The sequence below is a fragment of the Erinaceus europaeus genome, chromosome X (genome assembly GCF_950295315.1).
Source record: "Erinaceus europaeus chromosome X, mEriEur2.1, whole genome shotgun sequence".
In the NCBI taxonomy this organism is placed as follows: domain Eukaryota; kingdom Metazoa; phylum Chordata; class Mammalia; order Eulipotyphla; family Erinaceidae; genus Erinaceus; species Erinaceus europaeus.
Genome location: NC_080185.1, coordinates 6,706,124 through 6,731,020, shown reverse-complemented (window position 1 = coordinate 6,731,020; position 24,897 = coordinate 6,706,124). Strand labels below are relative to the sequence as shown.

At 38.8% G+C, this 24,897-nt stretch overlaps 1 non-coding gene across 1 annotated transcript; it reads right to left on the bottom strand.

Annotated features, from left to right (window-relative positions):
- Positions 1-547: 547 nt before the first annotated feature.
- LOC132536042 (small nucleolar RNA SNORA72) lies at positions 548-679 on the bottom strand. Its single transcript, XR_009547731.1, has one exon. It is a non-coding gene; the product is annotated as a small nucleolar RNA SNORA72 (small nucleolar RNA).
- Positions 680-24,897: the final 24,218 nt, after the last annotated feature.

The following is a 24,897-nucleotide window of genomic DNA, read 5'->3' as shown; positions in this document are numbered from 1 at the left end:
AGTGTCAGGGCAGGACATGGCTGCTCAGTCCCTCTTCCATACTAGAAGCCTCACTTTATATTCAGTAACTAGGAAGAGACAAGTCTCATGTCTACCCTGATCCAGGTATCCAGTGGGTGCTGGACTGAGGGCAAAGAGGAATGATGGACTTTATGGCCCCACACCCAACCCTTACAATGCACAAGAACCTGGGTTTAAGCCTCTGTTCCCCACTTGCAAAGGGAAGCTTCAGGAGAAGTGAAACAATGCTGCTGGTGTCTCTCTCACTCTAACTCATCTGCCCCCTCATTTTCTCTCTATCTCTATCATAAATAATTAAATACATAAATATTTTTTTAAAAATTAAACTTTAACATCACTTTGTTCCCTGACCCTTTTTTTCTCTCCAAATTAAGGCCTGGAAATTATATAATTCACTTACACTCAACTGGTGTTTATCAGATTAGCAGTCGTTAGCAGACTGGCAGTACAGTCATTCCACTAGGTTGATCACATTTCTAGAGCCATAGGCACTTCTCATATGAAACACCTATGTTAATCAAATTTGGCTTAGAACCAGAATTTATAAAAGCAGATCTAGATAGAGAACCAGGTCTGGGGATGCACAGTGGTCTTCATGTAGTGCATGTTTAGACTACTGGTTATTACAATATCAGAACAGTGAGGAAACCATTTTCATCAAGTTTTTAAACAAGGGGACCATAATTAGTTTCTGCACTAGTCTTGCAGGTTATGTACTATCTCTGATGTCAATAAAGACTTTTCCATAATGGTAACATTATTTCTTGAGTGGATGCTCCGGGTAGGCACTTGGTAAACACATATATACTTTCATATAGTCCTTGGGACAGTCATAGTGAGTAGCTATGACTTTTCACTCCCTTCAGCACTGATGAGCTTTGTGTCCAAAGTGCTCATAATTTTATATGCCTCAGTTTTCTTATCTACAAAAATGGGCCACATTAGGTTGAACCTTATGAAATCATTATCTTACAGATCATCAGTGGTCAAATATTAGTAAGTTTGTGTGATTAAATTTAATGTACCTTCCTCACTGAAGTGAATTTAAGATTTGAAGATGTAACACAGGAATATGAAGCAAAGTTTCAAACTCATAATAAGCACCTGACTACCCTTCATTATCTTCAAATTTTACTAACGATGATCCTGTTAGTAGAAGGACGATCTACATACACACACAATCACACAACTAGGACTACTACAAATTAAGAAACACAACTACTAGAAAGTGACAGGCGTGGTATGGAAACCAGGCTTTGAGAGGGATGTTCTGAGAAAGTACTGGACTCTTCTCCATCTAGAAATGATTGTGACCTAGGGAACTGTGAACTGCACTGAGTATGGCCTGTCTCTGAGGTAGACCCAGAGTTTGAAATCCAGCTTTAATGCTGACCCATGAAGTACTGGCAACATGACTTCTTCCTCTTCTAAAACAAAAGTAATACCTGGTTCCTTAAAGTTCTGTGCACTTATACATATGCATGGTGTCAAGGCAGGTTGCCAGGAATGTCTTGTTTAAAAAGAACAGGTGTTTCCTGCTGCTGAGGAGTTATTCTGATGCAGTCTCTGCCCCCAGGTTTTACTACGCCCCGGCGAAACCCTAGCAGTGCCCCCTTCAACCAATCCTGGCCCTATACGTCACCCCTGGTTGTCACCCAATAAAAAGCCCCCTCACCCCCCCCCCTCTCTGGGCTCTCAGCTCTCCCTCTCTGAGGTCTTGCTCCCTGCTCTCCCCCATGGTCGGCCATTGCCGGTTGGCTCCATGTGGTCTGAACCAAACCCCCCCCCCCATCCTATAATAAAGATTTGTGTACCCCTTTGCTCTGGACGTCCGCTCTCTTCTCCACGGCGCAGCCCGACACCAGACCGCCGCAACAACAGTTTCCTATATGGACATGCAGTTTTCCAAGAACAGACAAGTCTCCAGATTCATTGTCTCTTATGGATTCCATCTTGGAGAACGCATTGGGATTATAACTGTAATTGACTTCTTTTTATGAGCAGAGGATGAACTGAAAAAGGGTAAAGACTCCTTTTGGATAAATCCTCAAAAGTTCAGAAAGCTCCCAAGACTCCCACTGAACTTTCTTAATCTCTCTCCAGCTTTGTGTTCTGTGTAATTACCCATATCTATGAAGGGTAAACTGTTCTTGCCTTCTTCATCTCCGTCACTGCCGGTCACCTGCTGGTCCCAGAAGCATCAGCACCCTTCAGGAGAAGTCTGTATTCTGTTTCCACAACCCACACAAAGTTCACACTGTATGGAAAGACAGAAGTGGCTCTTCTCTGAGGAGACCAGACAGACCTAACAGTGTGTTTGACTTAATTTACATAGCCCATAGGTATAGGCCCATGGGAAAACAGCCCTGAAATTGGAGAGCTTTAAAATACAAAAGATTTTTTAAAAAATCAAATGTGTTATATTAAATCTTCCAGGCAAGATCTGAATAATGGTACCCATTCCTCTAATTCACAGAAGAGTGAACAGAAATGTCTATCCTAAGACAGAAAATTGGCTCACTTGTATAGTGCAGTGCTTTATCATGCACACTACCTAGGTTAGAGCCTGGATTGAAGGAAACTCCAGTGGTAGAGTCTCTCTGTTTCTCTATCTCTTGATCTCTATCTCTATCTGTGTCTTTTCCTCCCTCTCGCTGTTTATCTATACTTAAAAAAAGGAAATAAACATCTTTTCCACTATTGTTTCTAAGGATTTTTAGAATCACTCCAGCAAACTTGTTATTTTGTCCATATGAGACACTATTTTTATTAAAGAAGCCTGAGCTGACTACAGTCATCATCATACCACAGGAAGATTCTTCAAGTCAGAAGCTGACTCTCCCATCTGTGATATATTTCCCTGGACTGAAAGCAAAATATTCCTTCTACCATATGACTTCCTCACTGCTGGCTGATACGGCTTAAAGACCAATGATCTTATCAGGAGTAGAGAAGGACATGATGGTTGTGATGTTGGTGGGTCTATTCCATTATATATCATTCTGGCAAGAATGTGAACATAAAAACCTGCTCTTTACTACGCTGTATCATAAAATAGATGCGGTTGCAACATTTAATTAAGATTTATAGGACTTCACTCATGATGGATGAGTAAACTGGACAGTTAACCAAAGTGGAATGGGATATAGATAATCACCTAGGAAACTCCCATCCTAGCTCTTCTTCCATGCTAGCTCCTGGCCTACCTACAGTTTTGGAAAGCCTGCAGGAGTACTACCCAGTAGATCTCTGCTTCCTAAGTGGTAGACTGAACAATGTCAGTTTAGAGAGAAATCAGCGAGTCTTCTCTCCAACCCTCCTCAAGGTCACCCTCCTAATTGTAATTATATAAGAGTCAACCTTTTTCTAGTGATAGACTATGATAGTCAGGGCAGAGCACAGCTCATATGGACTCTCTCCCTAGATAACTTGAGCTTGATTGGAATGTAACATGTTAATGGAAATCCTTATAGCTATACTGAAAGATAAGATCTCAGTGCCCATTATGCCCCAGGCACTATTCCAAGCATTTTCCATATGGAAATTACTTTACTTCTCACAACAAGGCTATGAGGTTGATAATATTATCCTCACTAAAGAGAAAAGTGTTATCGAGAGAGAAGTAAATTGCCCAAGGTCACAAAGCAAGTAATCACAGAACTGAGATTCAAGCCCAAGCAATCTTAGTGCAGAACGTGCATGTGAAATTGCTACACAGAGTTGTCAGATACCACCAGAAAGAGTCCAGAGTCCAGCAGAGAGATCAATTAAAGACCAGTCCTCAACACCAAGTACCAAGTTCAGACATGGCAGGTGCAAGGAAAGTGGCCACCTGTTGAATGAAAACATAGAGTGGTCTCAAGCTTCTCATAGACTAAAGGAGAGGATAGACAGACAAGGAAAAAACAGAGAGGCATAGGCAGGGAATTTATATCTTCCGCTTGCAGTGTATACAAAGTTATCAAAGGAGAAGGTGATTAGTATTAGATGCTAAACTTTAAACAAGACACTACCTAGAACCTTCTGAAGCAAGGACAGAAGTCTACAACTGTGCTTATACTGAGTAAGTTCACGGTTCTTTATCTTAGTGAAACGATGTATGTTAAGCTATATTTAATATGTAAAATACAGAAATGTAAGTGCACGTGGTGTGAAGCGCAAGAACCGGCGGAAGAATCCTGGTTTGAGGCCCTGGCTCCCCACCTGCCGGGAAGTTGTTTCACAGAGGGTGAAGCAGGTCTGCAGGTGTCTGTCTTTCTCTCCCCCTCTTTGTCTTCCCTTCTTCTCTCCATTTCTCTCTGTCCTATCCAACAACAGCAACAACAACAATAATAATAGCCACAACAATGATAAAACAACAAGGGCAACAAAAGGGGGGGGGGGAAATGGTCTCCAGGAGTAGTGCATTCATGGTGCAGGCACCGAGCCCTGGCAATAACCCTGGAGACAAAAAATAAATAAAATAAAATAAAATAAAATAAAATAAAATAAAATACGGAAGTGATGGGCCGGGTGGTGAAGCACCTGGTTGAGAACACATGTTATAGAGTACAAGGACCCAAGTTCGAGCTCCCAGTCCCCACCTGCAATAGGAAGGCTTTGCAGTGGTGAAGCAGTGTTTCAGGTGTATCTCTGTCTCTATTCTTTATCTTCCCCTTCTCTCTCAATTTCTGGCTGTCTCTATCCAACAAATAAGTAAAGGTGATTTTTTAAAAGGAATAGTTATGGGACCGGGTGGTGGCACACCTGGTTGAGCACACTCTGTGACTGTTGATGGCACTAAAAAGTGGTGGAGTCACTCTGGAAACAATTTTGATAGTTCCCAAAATTTTACATATAGAATTTTCATATGATTCATCTGTTCCACTTCTGGGTATATATCCAAGAGAATTAAAAGAAAGGTTCCCAAAAGGGATACAAAAACTTCTGTGTTTATTGCAGTATTCTGTATTATAGCAATCAGGAGATGGAAACAATTCAATGTCCCCTCAGTAGAAGCACTGATAAACACCACACTGTATATACCACCCCCTTCACTTTTGATTTCTGGCTTTCTCTATCCAATAAATAAAGATGAGAAAAAAATTTAAAGGGGCCAGGTGGTGGTGCAACTGGTTAAGTGCTTACATTATAGTCCACAAGGACCCAGGCTCAAGCCCCTTGTCCCCACCTGCTGAGGGAAAGCTTCACTAGCGGTCTCTCTCCCTATCTTCCCCTGCCCTCTCAATTTCTCTCTGTCTCCAATAATATATATATATATATATATATATATATATATATATATATATATATATATATATATATATATATATATTAAAAAGGACTAGGAGAACTATCACTTTGAAAATGAGTTATAGAACTATCTATTGTCTTCTTGAACCCTAAGACAGTAGACTTTCAACAAAATGAAGTTGACCGTGCTGGCACCCTGACCTTGACCTTTCAGCATCCACTGCTCTGAAAAATCATTTTAGGTCTGTGATATTTTGTGAAAACAGTCCAATAGACAAACGAACAGCTCGAAGCCTATAGAGGAAACTGTTTGGTTGGGGCCAAGCGATGGAACACATGGTTAAGGGCACACATTACAGTGTGCAAGGACCCAGGTTCAAGGCCCTGGTCCCCACTGCAGAGGGAAAGCTTCATGAGTGGTGAAGCAGGGATGCAGGTGTCTCTCTGTCTCTCTCCCTCTCTGTCTCTACCTCTCTTCTCAATTTTTCTGTCTCTATCCAATAATAAATAAATAAGGGAGGGGAAAAAAGCAAAAAGAAGAGACTGTTTCCATTTCCTTTGCGACATCCAGAGTTCAGGGCTCAGAGAAATCACTTTGTTGGCTCCCAAACTCGAGCTGTGTCCTCTCTCATATAGAAGTGGGGGGTGGGGGAAAACTCAGGAATAGAGGATCATGACACTTAGGGTGGCTGGATATTTTATTTTTATACAGGACTCCGAAGGTGGGAGTTGACTCTTGTCCCTTCAGTCAGAAAAGCTCTGTCCCCAGTGCACTGCCTGTCCCCTGAGGCATTTAGAACATAAAGCTAGGACATAGCTTCCCACCTCCCAGCATCATGCACCTGGCCAGCACCCAGTGAAAGCCTCCCTCTACTGCTACTTCCCAGAAAGTGTCTTCACAGGCAACTGACTCAGCCCCACACTATTAACTTTGGGTTATCTGGGCAGTGGACATTCGTCATCCTTCATCTAGTGCTTTAGCCTGATCCCCAAAAAAAGAGCTTTGGATCTTGCTTTCGGTAAACATCTTCCCTCTAATCTATAAGCTACTTATCAAATATGAATGCTCTTTTTGAAATGAGTAACATATTTCCTTGGCATTTTTGTTCCCCAAATAATTGGAAGTGACAATACAAAGAATCACACACAGAGCTGAACCATCATAAAATAAATATAAAGGTGGAACTGCCCTTAGAGACTTGCTTTCCCATGCCACTTCATGGTGCTTCAATGAGTCGACCTGTGTTCCATTATTGATTAGCTTTTAGACCTGCTACATACTAGATCAGGATGTCTCTGTGACTAAAAAATGAATAGTCAAACCACAAACACAAGCATATTAGGAAAAGGCTTCTGACATGTTTCTCGATTTAGAGGGAATATCATTTGCAGCAAATAAGAGTAAATGACAGAGTCCATTAAACCCACATTTTGGTGACTTCATATATTGGTGTTCTGTTCTTTTTAAAATATTGTCAAAGATTGTTTTTCTCCAATTTGGTGTGTATATGCATGCGTGTATACATCAACTACTTGGGGTAACAATTTAAAATGAAGACACTACAAAACATTCAAAGGCGACCAAGAGATGGATGAGTCTTCTTTTAAAAAGAAGCCATTAATAACTAAAAGAATGTCTATGTAAGAACTGTTTGGATTTCAGACATTCTGAATTTCTCCCCAGAATATCTGACACCCCACTCTTCCTCCTGCTTCCTCCTTCTGCTGCCCTCTGAAATTTCCTGTCTGGCTTTTGTATGTGCCTGAGAAATGGTATGAGCAAAAGACTAGTAAATTTTAGAAGGTGATGGTTCTGATGGTCTGCTGCTAAGAACAACCAGTTGAGTATGGGACTCTTTTTCTCAGAACATTTTCTTTTTTTAATCTCAGAGCTGATTTTATTTTGAAGTAACATTTTAAAGTTACAAACAAGAGTAGCAGCAAGGCAGAGAGAGAGAGAGGGTGAAAGAGACCAAAGCACAGAAGCTTCTTTCAATGTGTGCAGGTGTGAACTTGGGCGCGCATGAACAAGCAGCACACTATCTAATGCGCTGTTTCACTAGCTCTGGAATAATTTTGTTACCTTCCACGTTTGCTTTTTTATTTATTTTTATTAGTAGTAGCTCTATTTCTTTGACTTTTGTTAGTAACCTTATTTCTCTGATTTTTAAACTTATTTATCTATTTGTTTATTTATTTATAAAAAGGAAACATTGACAAAATCACAGGATAAGAAGGATACAACTCCACACAATTCCCACCACCAGAACTCCGTATTCATTTCCCTGACATGATAGCTTTCCTATTCTTTAACCCTCTGGGAGTATGGATCCAACGGCATTTTGGGATGCAGAAGGTGAGAAGGTGGAAGTTCTAGCTTCTGTAATTGCTTCACTGCTGAACATGGGCACTGACAGGTAAATGCATACCCCCAGCCTGCCTCTCTCTTTCCCTAGTAGGGTGGGGTTCTGGGGAAGTGAAGATCCAGGACACATTTGTGAAGTCTGTCCAGGGAAGTCTGGGTGGCATCCTGCTAGCATCAGGAGCCTGGTGGCTGAAAAGAGAATTAACATAAAATACCAAACAAATTGTTGATCAATCATGAACTTAAAGGCTGGGATAGTGCAGATGAAGAGTTGAGGGGTACTCCATTTTGTAGATAGCTAGTAGGCATATTTTAGTTATATTCCGAAGGGCCTGTGGCTATACTAGTGTTTTTTTTCCCCTGAGCCTGAAATCTGATATACAGGTAGATCCTAATTATTGTCTGAGGAGATGATGTCATGACTGGAAAAGGACCAGAAAGCTGGATCAGGGGAAGAGAGTAGCTCCCAAATATGGGAATGGGGAATAAATATTGTTGACTGTAAACCCCATCGATTTGATGTGATCTAGGGCGATATTCAGCTTAGGAGCCTATGTGACCTCTGCATCCCTGCAGATCTGGGCTCACATTCTGTGGTCATAAGTAGGAACATTTCAAGCTGCCCCAATATCAGGACCCATATTCCTCAGGTGTAGCATAGAGTATGTTGTCCATCCTTCCTTATTACGATGGAACATTCTCTACCATTGTTGATCCAAGTTGAGGGCAAGGTCCTATGGGGGCCCAAAAAGGGGTCTATTTTGTTGTTACTGATAGAAATGACTGGTGACAATGGAGAGAGGGATTTATTTGAGGTCTAGGCCCATCATGTCTCTTTGGGAATCTCAGGACTCTCCAAATAGGGCCCCAGCTCATGGGGTGGCCTGATAGTGACTAAAGAGTCATCTTTAAAGTATGCCAGTCTCTTGCCTTTGTTCAGCTTTTGCAATCCTTTCTTTGATAAGGTTAGCATTGTAGTAAGTGAGAGAACTGTAATAGGAAGTAGATGAGGAGAAGTCTAATTAGACACTGTTTCATTAGGAACTTGATACTGACTCACTGCAGACTATTGTGTATTTTTTCTTTCAGGTATATATATTTGCCCTAATTTATGAATGCATGTGGACATATAATCTATCTCACGGGACCTAATATTAGAGGGGAAAAATTGATTGTATATCTCAAACTTTTTAAAGCACGTACCGAGTCTTTTTAATAAATAGGCTGAGTCTTTGATATGTTGACTCTCTCAAAAGCATAGACCAGGGAAAATAGAAGCAACCAGTGTCACAGCTATATAGAAATAATGACAAATGATATAAATTATGGTGATGTTGTGTATGATACAGCAAGTCCTAACAAAGGGATTTTTCAAAATTAACCCAATTGCCAAATAATGTGATTATAGCAATAACTATTGTCTTTTTTAACTCTGAGACATTAGAAACCTCCTACTTCCCCAATAGAGTCTATATTTCCCCCAGTCCTGGAACTTCTAGAGTGGGGCTCACTTTCCTGCATGCTTCTCTCAGTTCATACCAAATGATATTGCATCCGCTCATCCCAACCTAATCAACGCAAGGAGTACCACCTCAGTATGCTTCACTTCAGACGTGGAATGTCAGCCTTTCACCCTCATTACTCAGGTGAGACCTTTCCTTTCATAGCATTCTCTAATTCCATTCCAGGTAGTTCACTTCCTAACAAATCACTAACCTAGATATAGATTTTTAAAATTTGTATTCATTATGAGAGAACAGTGGTATAATTCCACACCATTCCCACCACCACAGTTCTTTGTCCCCATTCCCTCCATTGGAAACTACAGTAGTTCTATCAATGTCACAGATAACTATATTTGTCTTCTGTAATTGCTTGGCCAGTAGACATGGATGTTGGCAGGTGAATGCATACCCCCAACCTGTTTCTTTTCATTTTTTATAAAAAGGAAACATTCACTAAACCATAGGATAAGAGGGGTACAATTTCACACAATTACCACCACCAGAACTCTGTATCCCATCCCCTCCCCTGATAGATTTCCTATTCTTTATCCCTCTGGGAGTATGGACCCAAGGTCATTGTGGGGTGCAGAAGGTGGAAGGTCTGGCTTCTGTGTTTGCTTCCCCACTGAACATGAGCGTTGAAAAGTTGATCCATATTCCCACCCTGTCTTTCTCTTCCCCTAGTGGGGAAGGGCTCTGGGGAAGCAGAGCTACAGGACACACTGGTAGCGTTGTCTGTCCAGGGAAGTCTGGTGGGCATCATGTTAGCATCTGGAACCTGGTGGCTGAAAAGAGAGTTAACATATAAAGCCAAACAAATTGTTGACCAATCATGGGCCTAAAGACTGAAATAGTGCAGATTAAGAGTTGGGGGACCACTCCACTTTATAGCTAGCTAGTAGGCCTATTTTAGTTATATTCCAAAGGGCCTGTGGCTATACTAGTGTTTTTTTTTTCCTGAGTCTGAAATTTGATATACAGGTAGATCCTAATTATTGTCTGGGGAGGTGATGTCATGGCTGGCAGAAGGACCAGAAAGCTGGATCAGGGAAGAGAGTAGCTCCCAAATGTGGGAAAGGTGTATAAATATTGTTGACTGTAACCCCTATAGATTTGGTGTGATCTGGGGCCCATATTCATCTTAGGAGACTATGTGACCTCTGCATCCCTGTAGATCTGAGCTCACATTCTGTGGTCATGAGTAGGAACATTCCAAGCTACCCTGATATCAGGACCCATCTTCCTCAGGTGTAGCATAGAGTATATTGTCCAGCCTCCCTTCGGAGGATGGAACATTCTCTACCACTGTTGATCCAAGTTGAGGGAAAGGTGCTATGGGGGCCCACAGGGGGGTCTTTTGTGTTGTTTCTGATAGGAATGACCTGTAATAATGGAGAGAGGGATTTATTTGAGGTCTAGGCCCATCATGTCTGGGAATCTCAGGACTCCCCGAATAGGGCCCCACCCCCAGCCTGTTTCTATCTTTCCCTAATGGGGTAGGGCTCTGAAGAAGTGAGACTTCAGGATATATCAGTGAGGTCATCTGCCCAGGGAAGTCAGGATGTAATAAAAGTAGAATGTGCAACTTGGTGGCTGAAAGGCAGTAAGATATTAAGCATGACAAACAGTTTAACAATCAAGAACCAAAAAGTAAGAATACAGCAGGTGAGAATGGGGATCTTAGGATAAAGAGAAGCAGAAAGTCTATATTAGGGTTATTCCTAGTGGTCCATGACTTTAGTCATTTTTGCTTGCGCTTGATAGCTAACATGCAGGTGAACTAAAAATACTTTCTGGGAAGATGATGTCAGAATTGAGAATAGGGGAGTAGGGCAAGAAAGCTGGATTAGGAAGAACGTTTATTTGGCATTAATCTAAGCACACAGTGCTGATTGTTGACCTGAGCTCCCCTTTCCAAAGTTTAGGATCAATTTTTCCTATGTAGAGAGGCATGAATCATATAGGCTTTTGTGTTGCCATTATTGTCTTTTAATTGAGAAAGTAACCTTATTGGTCAGGTGCTTGTTGTTCAATATATGACCTTGTACTGCTTCTGCATTGTTGCTGTAACAAATTACCACAGGCCTATGGTCTTAAAGCATTATAAATCTATGGCTGTACTGTTCTACAGGTCAGAAGTCAGACATGAGTATCATTGGCCTACAGTCAATGTGTTAGTCTAAAGAATGACCACATCCCTTAACCCATGTTCTAGTCCTCCATATTCAAAATCACTAGCATTGCATCTCTATGATCCTTCCTCCATTATAACATATCTTTCTGGCATAAGTCAAGAAAGGTTTTCTGCTTTTTAGGACTCTTGTAATTAAAGTGGGTCCAACTAGATAATTCAGAATAATCTCCCCATTTAAAGGTTTATTTTTATCCTTAATTATACTTGCAAAATCTCTTTTACCATATTAAAAAATCATGTTCTGGATTAAGGACATGGCTAATTTGGGGGGGTCATTATTCATCTTTCAGAGTTATATTATGTCTATTACTGGTGTTTTTATCCTTAGTGGTGGTAATTCTGGGAGAACTACTCTACTCTCAACGAATCTGAAAAAACAACAGTGGTTCTTTAATCTGATAAACTCAAGGAAGAGTCTCTACATGTGACTATCATAGAGTCATTGAGAAGTTTATTGATCAAGACCCAGCAGGTCTTTTTGGCATTTAGGTCCAAAACACAATCTGGCTACTTAGTAGCTCTTCCTTCTAGAGATAAGAAAATGTTTATACGTGGAAGGGAACTGCCACCTCCAATAAATTGTGTTTTAAAGTTGTCTGTTTGACAGATAACCAGATTAAGGAGTTATGGGATATCTATTCAATGGGACACTACTCTGCAATTAAAAAATGATGAAATTTTATCATTTGAGACATGATAGATGAAACTGGATTTGATTCTGAAATAAGTGAAGAGGTTAAGGATAACTACCAGATGATTTCTGACATGTAGAATATAGAGAACTAAAACCAATAAACTTGCAAAAACAGGTAGCCAAACTGTCTCTTGAACTTTCTGAGAACTGTGGTGGTTAGAGAGGGGCATAGAATTTTGGTAATGGGTGTGGCAACTTAACATATGCTTGAAAATAAATGTTATGTTATAATATGCTTGCAAAATATATATATCCCTGAAGTCTTATAATACTGTTAAATCATTAATAAAAAAGAGAAAGGAAACAAAGACAAAAAGTTATTTGCTATTCAGAGCTGGATTAACTGTGTGTATGCTTAACATGAATATCACATTTTCTCTTTCCAAATTAACACATAATATGCTTTCATCTTCACTCGATAAACACCCTTTTCCATTTAAATGTCTACTAAATAGCAAAGTAATTGTACAGAGAGAAGGGAATGCACAATTCAATTGAGATGCCATAATCACCTTTTAAGTTAAATTACCAGGCTTTCATTGAATCATGATTCCACGGAAGTAAAAACAAATGTAGGTGGCTGATGTTGAGCAGGAGAGCAATTTTATTTTTCAGCATAGCAGAGTAACATAATATCTCTCTCTCTCTCTCTCTCTCTCTCTCTCTCTCTCTCTCTCTCTCTCTCACCACAACACACACACGTCTTTAAGTAGTAGAATATTTCACAATACAAAATTGGCTGGCAGAGAAGGGAAAGGTAGTAATTCCCAGTCAGGCTCCATGTGGAAGTTGGAACAGTTACTACAGCTCATGTACACAAAACCACATCTAGAAAGTCCAGAGGATGGATGGGTGGGTGAAATCTTATAAACATGTGCAGCTCTGACCACATAATTAAGTCTGAGAAATATGTTATCCCTTTCTCCTTTATTTCCTGTATAATTAAGGAAAACAATGACTTAGTTGCCTGTATAATTATAGGCCAGCAGATCAGGTTTCCGGCTATCTTTTCAAATGGAAGTAAGATCACTTGAAAAATGAAAATACCAGTCAACTGGCTTCATCTAACAGATTTAACTGAATTCCTCCCTTGTCTCTTGAACTGAGGAAAGGTAAATGAACTCAAAGTGTGTGTTCTTGTGCCATTCACCTGCTTCACCTGCTCACATACCTGAAGACTGAAAGATGCTCACAAGAACACTTCTAAGTGTGTGCCATTTCATACAAGCTGGGCCTCCTGGTCACCCAGTGACCACTTCCCAGCCTCAAACACTGTCATACCATATAGTTCCTCCTGTGCTTCTATTTTATTAGGTAAGTGGAGACCAAGATGCATGCACTTTGTTTCTAGTTTGTCCATCAGCTAGAATATCTGAACGATCCATTCTTTTTTATTTTTCTATTTCATGAATCTTTCTTTTTGAAATGTCTTTTATTAGTGACTTCACATTGTCTTGCAAAATTATCAGATTTTAGGAGTATTTTCATATCCATATTTGACTAATGTAAATCACCACATCACCCTCCACCACCACCAAAGTGCTATAAGCACCACTTCCCAATGTGTTCACCTGTAACCATCTTAATTCTCACATTCTACAAGAGATGATCTGCTGATCCTCTTTTTGCAAATTCAATTGTTTTGGTCATCTATATTTCACATATGAGCAAAAGCATTCAGTAGTTGTTCTTAACTTCTTATTTCATTCAACATAATCAGCTCCAATTCCATCCATTTTGCTCCAAATGATACAATCTCATTCTTTGTGATTGCAGAATATTGTTTCACTATATATATATATGTATATATATATATATATATATATATATATATCCCATAACTTCAAATAAAGACCACAATGAGATAACACCTCTAGGTCCATTGTTATTTCTGTCCTTCTTGTTAGTTGTGTGACCCATGGACAGTCATTTACTTCCCTCAGGCTCAGTTTACTCTTCTGTGAATGATGCAATTTGAAAATGAACTGTAGGCAGAGCAATAGGAAGACAGGAGGCTAAGGATGAGAATGGGATATGGATGACTTCACTGAATCTCCTGAGGGAAGGAGAAAGAAGCTGATGAAAAGATTAGGTGTTCACCTGCTCTAGAGAATCCGTGATTAAAGTTTTTTTTTCCATTTCTTCTCCTCTATCTCATCTTAACTCACTGAACTCATGGCTTTGAAGGAGAAGAAGCAGGAGCCAAAGAGCCTTGATTTCCGGCAGCCTGCGCTTTTGAGTCTGTTCGGTCCACCCACAAGCAATTGTGCATTTATGCAGATTGTAGTATGCTCTGTCCCCAGGCTGATGTCAGATGAGTGCTGTGTCCACCTTCCTATGGCTGGCTGGTATATTGTCACAACACATGGCACCATACAGTGCTCTTCCACAGGCCAATATATATTCTTACACAAATTTCATTTTGTATAAAAAGTTACTTTTTCTTTAATTCAGTCTTTTCACATGTGATCTGTCAAAATTTTTTCGAATCAAGAATCCAGGAAAGGAAAATATGGCTTAGAATCATGACCATAAATTTCATAAGCTAAACATGCAAATAAAACATGGTTTCAGCACGGTAGCATTTCTCTACCACCTCACTTCCTTTCATTCAGGTAGATGCATGAAAACCATAAGATGTGCAATCAGTAAGATGTGGTCTGAAGTACTATCAATAGTTCCTTTGGTAAGCTAGCTGTTCAACTACTTTGTAAGGTGTTTTTTTTTCCGTTGTTTTCTTAATGTCAAGTTTAAGATTACTTTGTCCATTTATCCTTTCTGAAATCATTTGCATAAAAATATTTTACAGAGCAAAAGTTTCAGATTTTAATAAAGCCCATTGTATTTATACTTTATCTTGTGGACCATGCTTTTTGGTGTTATATGTTAAAACTCATTACAAACCCAAGGTCATGCATATTTCCCTGGGTTTTTTTTCTAGAAGTTATTTGTTTATATATAAGCCTACCAGTTTCTATTTGAAAAGATTCAAATTTTACAGTTACATCTTTGATCCATTTGAGTTCATTTTGTTTACTGTATGAGCTCTATGTCTAGATTCACTAGGTGTTGCTATTTTTGTCCATATGTTCTTTTTTTAAATATTTATTTATTCATTTTCCCTTTTGTTGCCCTTGTTTTTATTTTTGTTGTAGTTACTATTGTTGTTATTGATGTCCTCGTTAGATAGGACAGAGAGAAATGAAGAGAGGAGGGGAAGACAGAGAGGGGGAGAGAAAGATAGACACCTGCAGACCTGCTTCACTGCCTATGAAGCAACTCCCCTGCAGATAGGGAGCCAGGGGCTCGAACCAGGATCCTTATGCTGGTTCTTAACACTTTGCGCCACGTACGCTTAATCTGCTGTGCTACCGCCGGACTCCCCATGTGTTCTAATTGTTCTGGCTCCATTACTTAAAATGTATCTTTTTCTATTAAATTGGCTTTGCACCTTTGTCAAAGGCATTTGATTATTTTTTTTATTCTTTCTTTATTTTATTTTATTTATAAAAAGGAAACACTGACAAAACTATAGGATAAGAGGGGTACAACTCCACACAATTCCCACCACCAGAACTCCGTATCCCATCCCCATTCCCTCCCTTGATAGTTTTCTTGTGGGTCTGTTTCTGGTCTCTCTATTCTGTTTCATTGAGCTATATGCTTTATGTATTTATTTTACCAATACTATACTACCTTGATATTAGTCAGTTAATAGAAAGTCTTGAAATTGAGTAATGTGAGTCCTCTAACTAAATTCTTTGTCAGACTTGTGTTGTCTATTAGAGGTCCTTTTCTTGCTTTATAAATTTTAGAATTTGTCAAAAAAAAAAAAAAAGAAGTCTTACTAGGAGTTTAACTGAGATTGTGTTGGATCTATAAATTGTAACTGGCATATTTACAATAATAAGTCTTCTATTTCATAACATAAACTATCAATTCTAGCTCTCTTTAGACTTTTTAATCAAATATTTCGGGTACTATTTTTATTAGTATTTTAAAACTTCAAATTCTATTTTTCATGACTGATATAGGGTGATATATGATTTTTGTGTGTTAACTTGTATTCTAAGATTTTGTTATATTGATTTACTACTTATATGAGTAGTTTGTAAATTATCTGTGACTTTCCACATAATCATGTATCTTTGAATAATGACACTTTTCTTTTGCTATCTGTACATGACCATTTTTCCCCTCTAATTTTATTGAACTAGCCAGAACTTCCAAAACAGTGTTGAACAAGAGTAGTGAAAGAAGACATCCTTGCTTATTCCTTATCTTAAGGGGAAAGTATGTTCAGTCTATCTCCATTACTAGTGCTGTTGGTCAAAGACATTTCTTTTTTTTTTTCCTCTTGGGGTTCAGTACCAGTACTACAAATCCAACTCTCCTGGTGGCCATGATTTTTTTTGTGTGTCTATGTGTGTGTGTGTGTTTCTTTCTTTCTCTCTTTTTTTTATTTCTTTATTGGGGAATTAACGTTTTACATTCAAGAATAAATAAAATAGTTTGTACATACATAACATCCCCCAGTTTCCCATATAACAATACAACCCCCACTAGGTCCTCTGTCATCCTTCTTGGACCTGTATTCTCCACACCCACCCACCCCCACCCCAGAGTCTTTTATGTTGGTGTGATACGCCAATTCCATTTCAGGTTCTACTTGTGTTTTTTTTTTTTTTCTGATCTTGTTTTTCAACTTCTACCTGAGAGTGAGATCATCCCATATTCATCCTTCTGTTTCTGACTTATTTTACTTAACATGAATTTTTCAAGGTCCATCCAAGATTGGCTGAAAACGGTGAAGTCACCATTTTTTACAGCTGAGTAGTATTCCATTGTGTATATATACCACAACTTGCTCAGCCACTCATCTGTTGTTGGACACTTGGGTTGCTTCCAGGTTTTGGCTATTACAAATTGTGCTGCCAAGAACATATGTGTACACAGATCTTTTTGGATGGATGTGTTGGGTTCCTTAGGATATATCCCCTGGAGAGGAAATGCAGGATCATAGGGTAGGTCCATTTCTAGCCTTCTGAGAGTTCTCCAGACTGCTCTTTACAAAGGTTGGACCAATTGACATTCCCACCAGCAGTGCAGGAGGGTTCCTTTGAGCCCACACCCTCTCCATCATTTGCTGCTGTTACCTTTTCTGATGTGTGACATTCTCACAGGAGTGAAGTGGTATCTCATTGTTGTCTTTATTTGCATTTCTCTGACAATCAGAGACTTGGAGCATTTTTTCATGTGTTTCTTGGCCTTTTGGATCTCTTCTGTGGTGAATATTCTGTCCATGTTCATCCCCCATTTTTGGATGGGGTTGTTTGTTGTCTTATTGTTGAGTTTGTCAAGCTCTTTATATATGTTGGTTATTAAACTCTTGTCTGATGTATAGCATGTAAAGATCTTCTCCCATTCTGTGAGGGGTCTCTTGGTTTGGGTAGTGGTTTCTTTTGCTGTGAAGAAGCTTTTTAATTTGATGTAGTCCCATAGGTTTATATTTGCCTTAGTCTTCTTTGTAATTGGATTCGTTTCATTGAAGATGTCTTTAAAATGTATGCGGAAAAGAGTTCTGCCAACATTTTCTTCTAAGTATCTGATAGTTTCTGGTCTAACATCCAAGTCCTTGATACCCTTGGAATTTACTTTTGTATTTGGTGGAATACAGTGGTTCAGTTTCATTCTTCTGCATGTTTCAACACAATGTTTCCAACACCATTTGTTGAAGAGACTTTCCTTTCCCCATTTACTAGTCTGGGCACCTTTGTCAAAGATTAGATGTCCATAGTTGTGGAGGCTCACTTCTGGGCTCTCAATTCTATTCCACTGGTCAGTATGTCTATTCATGTTCCAGTACCAAGTAGTTTTGATGACAATGGCCCTATAATACAATTTGAGATCTGGGAGTGTGATACCTCCAGTTCTGTTCTTTTTTCTCAAGATTGTTTTGGCAATTCTAGGTGTTTTCTGGTTCCAGATACACATTTGTAGCATTTGTTCTATTCTCCTAAAAAATGTGCTTGAGATCTTGATGGGGATAGCATTAAATTTGTAGATGGCTCTGGGTAGTATATTCATTTTGATGATGTTAATTCTTCCAACCCGTGAACATGGAATATCTTTCCACTTCTTTGTGTCTTTTTCAATTTCCTTGAGTAGTGATTCATAATTTTCAGTATACAGGTCTTTCACTTCTTTGGTTAGGTTTATTCCTAGATGTTTTATTGTTTTTGTTGCTATAGTAAAAGGAATTGATTTCTGGATTTCAATTTCTTCTAACTTAGTGTTTGCATAGAGGAATGCCACTGACTTTTGAATGTTAATTTTGTAACCTGACACCTTACTGTATTTCCTGATGATTTCCAAAAGCTTCTTGCTGGATTCCTTAGGTTTTTCTATATATACTATCATGTCATCTGCAAATAGGGAGAGTTTGACTTCTTCTCTTCCAATCTATATCCCTTTAATTCCTTGATCCTGCCTGATTGCTATGGCAAGAACTTCCAACACTATGTTGAATAGTAATGGTGATAGTGAGCAGCCCTGTCTAGTACCTGATCTGAGGGGAAATGCTTCCAGCTTTTCACCACTGAGTATGATGTTGGCTGTAGGTTTGCTATATATAGACTGCGCTATCTTCAGGAATTTTCCATCTATTCCCATTTTTGTAGTGTTTTGATCATAAAGGATGTTGTATTTTGTCAAAGGCTTTCTCTGCATCAATTGATATGACCATGTGGTTTTTGGTCTTGCTTTTGTTCATGTGGTGGATCACATTGACTGATTTAAGTATATTAAACCAACCTTGCATGCCTGGGATAAACCCCACTTGGTCATGATGAAGGATCTTTTTAATATACTGTTGTATTCGGTTGGCTAGAATTTTGTTCAATATTTTCGCATCTATGTTCATCAGAGATATTGGTATGTAGTTTTCTTTTTTGGTTGTGTCCCTGTCTACTTTTGGTATCAAAGTGATATTGGCTTCATAGAATCTGGCAGGGAGTACTCCAGTGTCTTCAATCTTCTGAAAGACTCTTAAAAGTAGAGGTATTAGTTCTTCTTTGAAGGTTTTGTAGAATTCATTTGTAAAACCATCTGGTCCAGGACTTTTATTCTCTGGAAGATTTTTGATAACTGTTTCAATTTCATTAGCTGTGATGGGCCTGTTCATGTTATCCACTTCCTCTTTACTTAGTTTTGGAAGTTGGTAGGTGTATAGGAAATCGTACATTTTTCCAGGTTCTCTAGCCTGGTGGCATATAATTGTTCATAGAAGCCTCACATGATATGTTGACTTTCTGCTGTGTCTGTTGTGATATCTCCTCTTTAGTATCTGATTTATTTGGGTCTTCTCCCTTTTTTATTTTGTGAATCTGGCTAAAGGTTTGTCGATTTTGTTCACTGTTTTGAAGAACCAACATTTACTTTCGTTGACCTTTTGTATGGTTTTCTTATTTTCAGTGTAATTTATTTCTGCCCTTACTTTAGTGATTTCTGTCCTTCTGGTTGCTTTAGAGTTCCTTTGTTCTTCTTCTTCTAGGTCTTTAAGATGTGCAATCAGGCTGTTTATTAGTGCTTTTTCTTGTTTCCTAATGTGTGCTTGTATAGCTGTGAAATTCTTGAAACATTTTGATTTCTTCCTTTATTTCCTCTTTGACCCAGAAGTTGTTAAGAAGTGTACTGTTGAGCTTCCACATTTGGGGACTATTACTAATCTTTTTTTTTTAATTTAATTTTTATTTAAGAAAGGATAAATTAACAAAACCATAGGGTAGGAGGGCTATAACTCCACACAATTCCCACCACCCAATCTCCATACCCCATCCCGTCCCCTTTCCCATTCTCTATCCCTCTGAGTGCATGGACCCAGGGTCATTGTGGGTTGCAGAAGGTGGAAGGTCTGGCTTCTGTAATTGCTGCCCCGCTGAACATGGACATTGACTGGTTGGTCCGTACTCCCAGTCTGCCTCTCTCTTTCCCTATTAGGTGGGTCTCTGGGGAAGCAGAGCTCTAGGACACATTGGTGGGGTCTTCAGTTCAGGGAAGCCTGGCTGGCATTCTGAGGACTATTACTAATCTTTTGTTGATTGTTAAGTGTTAGTTTAATTCCACTGTGGTCTGATAAGATGCTTGGGAGGATTTCAATGCTCTTGAATTAGTTGATGCTATCTTTGTGGCCTAACATATGGTCTATCCTTGAGAATGACCCATGTGGATTTGAGTAAAATTTGTATTCCAGTTTCTTGGGATGAATAACTCTGAAAATGTCCAACAGTTCTCGTTTATCTATCTCTTCATTTAGCTCCCTTATGTCTTTATTGATTTTCTGCCTGGATGATCTGTCAAGTTGAGAGAGTGGGGTGTTGAAGTCCCCTACTATGACTGTGTTGCTGTTAATATATTGCTGTAGCTCTTTCAGTAGACATTTTGATGTATTTAGATGGCTTCTCATTGGGTGCATAGATGTTAATAATTGTTAAGTCCTCTTGATTGACTGATCCTCTGAGCATTAAGAAGTGTCCATTCCTATCTTTTTTAATCTTATCTATTTTATAGTCTATTGTGTCAGATATGAGAATAGCTGTTCCTGCCCTTTTTTGTGGGCCATTGGCTTGTATGATAGTTTTCTATTCTTTCCCTTTAAGTCTGTGTTTGTCTTGTTGAGTTAGGTGTGTTTCCTGTAGACAGCATATTGTTGGGTTGTATTTTCTGATCCATCTTCCTACTCTATGTCTTTTAATAGGTGAATTCAGGCCATTGACATTTATTGTTATCAAAGATATTTTAATGCCATTCTTTAGAGTTTTAGAGTGTTCTGATATATGACATATTTATGGTGGTCTGACTTTTATAGAACACCTTTCAGAACTTTCAGGGCAGGCTTGGTGATAGTTGATTCCTTCAACTGTTGCTTGTCTGCGAAGGTTTTAATGCCTCCATCTAGTCTGAATGACAGTTTAGCAGGATATAGTATTCTTGGTTGAAAGCCTTTCTCATTGAGCACTCAGTAGATATCTGTCCATTCTCTTCTGGTCTGTAGTGTTTGTGTGGAGAAGTCTGCTGGGTTTTCCTCTGTAGGTGACTCTTTGTTTTTCTCTTGCAGCCTTCAGCCTTTCTTTATCCTTATTCCTTTCCATTCTAAGTATGATGTGTCTAGGTCTCTTTAAGTCTGGATTAATTCTGTTTTGGACCCTCTGGGATTCTTGAATCTTTATGTCTTTGATGTTGTCTAGACTAGATAAGTTTTCAGCTATTATGGCCTGAAGAATGCTTTCTTCCCCTCCCTCTCTTTCTCCCTTTGGTAAGCCAATAATGCGTATATTGTTTCTTTTGAAGTCATCCCATAGGACTCCGTTGTTGTTTTCAGCATCTCTTAATCTCTTTTTGAGATCTCTTACTTCTTTTTTAGTTGTCTCTAATTCATCCTTGATCTTGCTAATTCTGTCTTCAACCTCATTGATTCTATTCTCTCTGCCCTCTACTGTTTTCTGGAGTTCATCTATTTTGTTACCCTGTTCTGATACTGTTTCAGCTTGTTCAGCTAGTTGTGTTCTTAGCTCAGCTATTTCAGCTTTCAGCTCTCTAATAACCTTGAGATAATTAGTGTTTTCTTCCAGAGTCTCATTTGTTGTTCCTGAATTTCTGGTTACAATTCTTTCAAATTCTCTACTCACTCCTGTGATTATTTCCTTAGCTAGTGTTTGGATGTTGAACTCGTCATTTTGTGCTTCACCCTTTGGCGGGCTTTTAGCTGGACTCTTGTCCTGGTTTGTTTCTTCATTATTTCTTCTTGTTGGTTTAACCATTTTATATATTATGTTATGAGTTCCCTCTCTCAGTACTTTTCAAATTACTGATAACTCTTGCCTGGATTGACTTGTGTCTAAGTAAGGTAATTAAAGAGTTCACAGTGGTGGAAGTTAACAGTTGTTTCAATTGTACTTTAAACCCTGAGTTGGAGCTCAGTGGTTTAAAAGTCTCTTTTTCTTTTTCTTCCCTGTAGGCTATGGGAGCCTGAGGGATTTTAAACTACAACTAGGCTTCTTAGCTTAATCACGGACTCCTGATCAAGAGATAAAGTAGTGTGTGGCAGAGATACTCCAGTGGTTATGCTAAGAGAGTTTCACAGCCCCACCACTATGCCACCAAGGTACAGGTCTTCTCCTGAGTTTCCTGGCTAGATCTCTGTCCCCTGGTGTCCCTCCCTGCCGCAGCTCCAGACTCTGAGGGCAGTAGCAATGGAGACCCAGAGTTGCACTTGGTGAGTCTCCGGGGAGTCCTCTCCTCCCCTCATCTGTCCCATTGTTGGTGGAACAGACTGGATGGTGTCTCAACTGACAAACTGCTGGACTAGTTCCAGCCACTTAAACTCTCCCTAGGCTCCTCTCTGTCACCAGCCACAGGTGTTTGCACTCACCAGTGACCTGGTGGGTTCCTGTAGTCGTTCCAGTCCTGTCTCGTTTCGGTCCCAGGTAGTCTCCTTTGGTATTCCTAGTTGATCCAGGAGAGGAGAGGAGAGAAGAGAAAGATATCTGCTGCTGCTCTTAGCCCCACCTCCTGAAGTCTCGGTGGCTGTTTTTTTTTTTTCTTTTTCTTTTTTTCTATTTTATTTGATAGAACAGAAGGAAGTTGGGAGGGGAGGGGGAAACAGAGAGGGAGAAAGAAAGATAACCACCTGCAAACCTGCTTCACCGCTCATGAAGCATCCCTGTTGCAGATGGGGTTTGGGAAAAACTTTTCATATATACCCTTTATTAGTTTCTATTTTCAAAAGCTATACAACTGTGTCATATACATTGTCTACATGCATTTATATAATTCCACTTTTTCTTATTCAAACTGTTACTATTAATTACATTGATTTTTTCACTAAGATTGAACAGTCATATTTAAGGACTAAAATCCATGTGGTTATAATGCAGTATCTTCTTAAGATATTGTTGGAGGGGGCCAGATGGTGGTGGTGCACCTGGTTTAGCACTCACATTACAGTGCATAAGGACCTGGGTTCTAGGTTCTGGCCCATGCTGGCAGTGGGAAAGCTTCATGAGTAGTGAATCAGGGTTCCAAGTGTCTCTCTGTATCTCTTCCTCTATCTCTCCCTCTCAATTTCTCTCAGTCTCTATCCAATAATAAAGAAAGAGAAAGATTTAAAAGAAATATATTGTTCGATTCAACTTACTAGCATGAAGAGTAAGATACAATTTTCTTTGTCTGAACCATCTTTGTTTAATTTTGGTATTATGACAATACTGGCCTCATATAATGGGTTAGGAAGTGGTTCCTCTTTTCTGACAGAAACTGTCAAATTGGTATTAAGTATTCTTAAGGGTTTTTTTTGGTAGAACTTACAGGGAAAATCATCTGGGTCAATTATTTTGTTCTCTAGAGAGTTTTAGCTACTAATTGAATTTAAAAAATAAATGCAATACTTTCAGGTTGGTATCTCTTTCTCATTGAGTGAATATTATATTTGTAGTTTGTAGTTTTTTTGAAATTGGTCCATTTAATTTAAATTTATAATTTTATGTGAGCATAGAGTTGTTGATAGTATAACTGTACTATCTTATTAATATCCATGGGATTAGTTGTGATAAACAATTTCAAATACAAGTAATATCTTCCTTGTCCTCCTCCCCACCTCTTTCTTTCTTTTCACTAGCCATCATTTTTATTTATCTTTTTGAAAATCACCTTTTAATTTTCTTTTCTGTTTTAAGTTTCATTTATTTCCAGCTCAATCTTTATTACTACATTCATTTTGAGTAACTTAGTTTAATTTCTTCTTCTTTCTCTATTCCATACATAGAAGCTTGGGTTATGGGAGTCGGGCTGTAGTGCAGCGGGCTAAGCGCAGGTGGCGCAAAGCACAAAGACCGGCATAAGGATCCCTGTTAGAACACCGGCTCCCCACCTGCAGGGGAGTCGCTTCACAGGCGGTGAAGCAGGTCTGCAGATGTCTATCTTTCTCTCCTCCTCTCTGTCTTCCCCTCCCTCTCTCCATTTCTCTCTGTCCTATCCAACAACAACAACAACAATAATAACTACAACAATAGAACAACAAGGGCAACAAAAGGGAAAAAATAAATAAAATAAATATTTAAAAAAATTTTAAAAAGAAGCTTGGGTTATTAATTTTAGAACACTGCTATTTTCTAATATTTGCATAACATTTTTGGAAAGGTCCCTCTAAACATTATTTGATTGGTTTCACAAATTTTGATCAGTTGTATTTTTATTTTAATTTAGTTTAATATATCTTAACTTTATCTTAAGGTTTGTTCTTTAACACATAATTTATTTAGAATTGTGTAGTTTAATTTTCAAATATGTGAGAGTTTTATAATTGTCTTTCTGACATTGATTTCTAGTTTAATTACATTTTTGTCAGAGGGTATGTTTTATGTGATTTCTATTCTTTGAGATCTGTTAAGGTATGTTTCATAATATAGAATGGGGTCTATCTTGGTTAATGTTTCATGTGAACCTCAGAAAAAATGTGTATTCTGTTGTTGTTGGATTGATTGTTCTGTAAATGACATTTAGATCAAGTTGATTGATTGTGCTGTTCAGGTAATCTATATCTTTATTGATTTTCTGTTTGTTGGATCTATAAAAAAATGAGACAGGAGTGTTGAAGTCTCCAAATGTAATAGTGGTCTATTTCTCTTTTTATTCCTATCAGATTTGGCTTCATGTATTCTCATACTCTATTGTTAACTACATAAATGTTAAGAATTGCTATGTATCTTTGTAAAAGTAAGTTATTTATTATTAAGCAGTTTCCCTCCTTATCTGTGCTAACATTTCTGCCTAGTCTGGAATTAATATAGCTACTCCGGCTTTCTTTTAATCTGTGTTGGCATGATGTAAT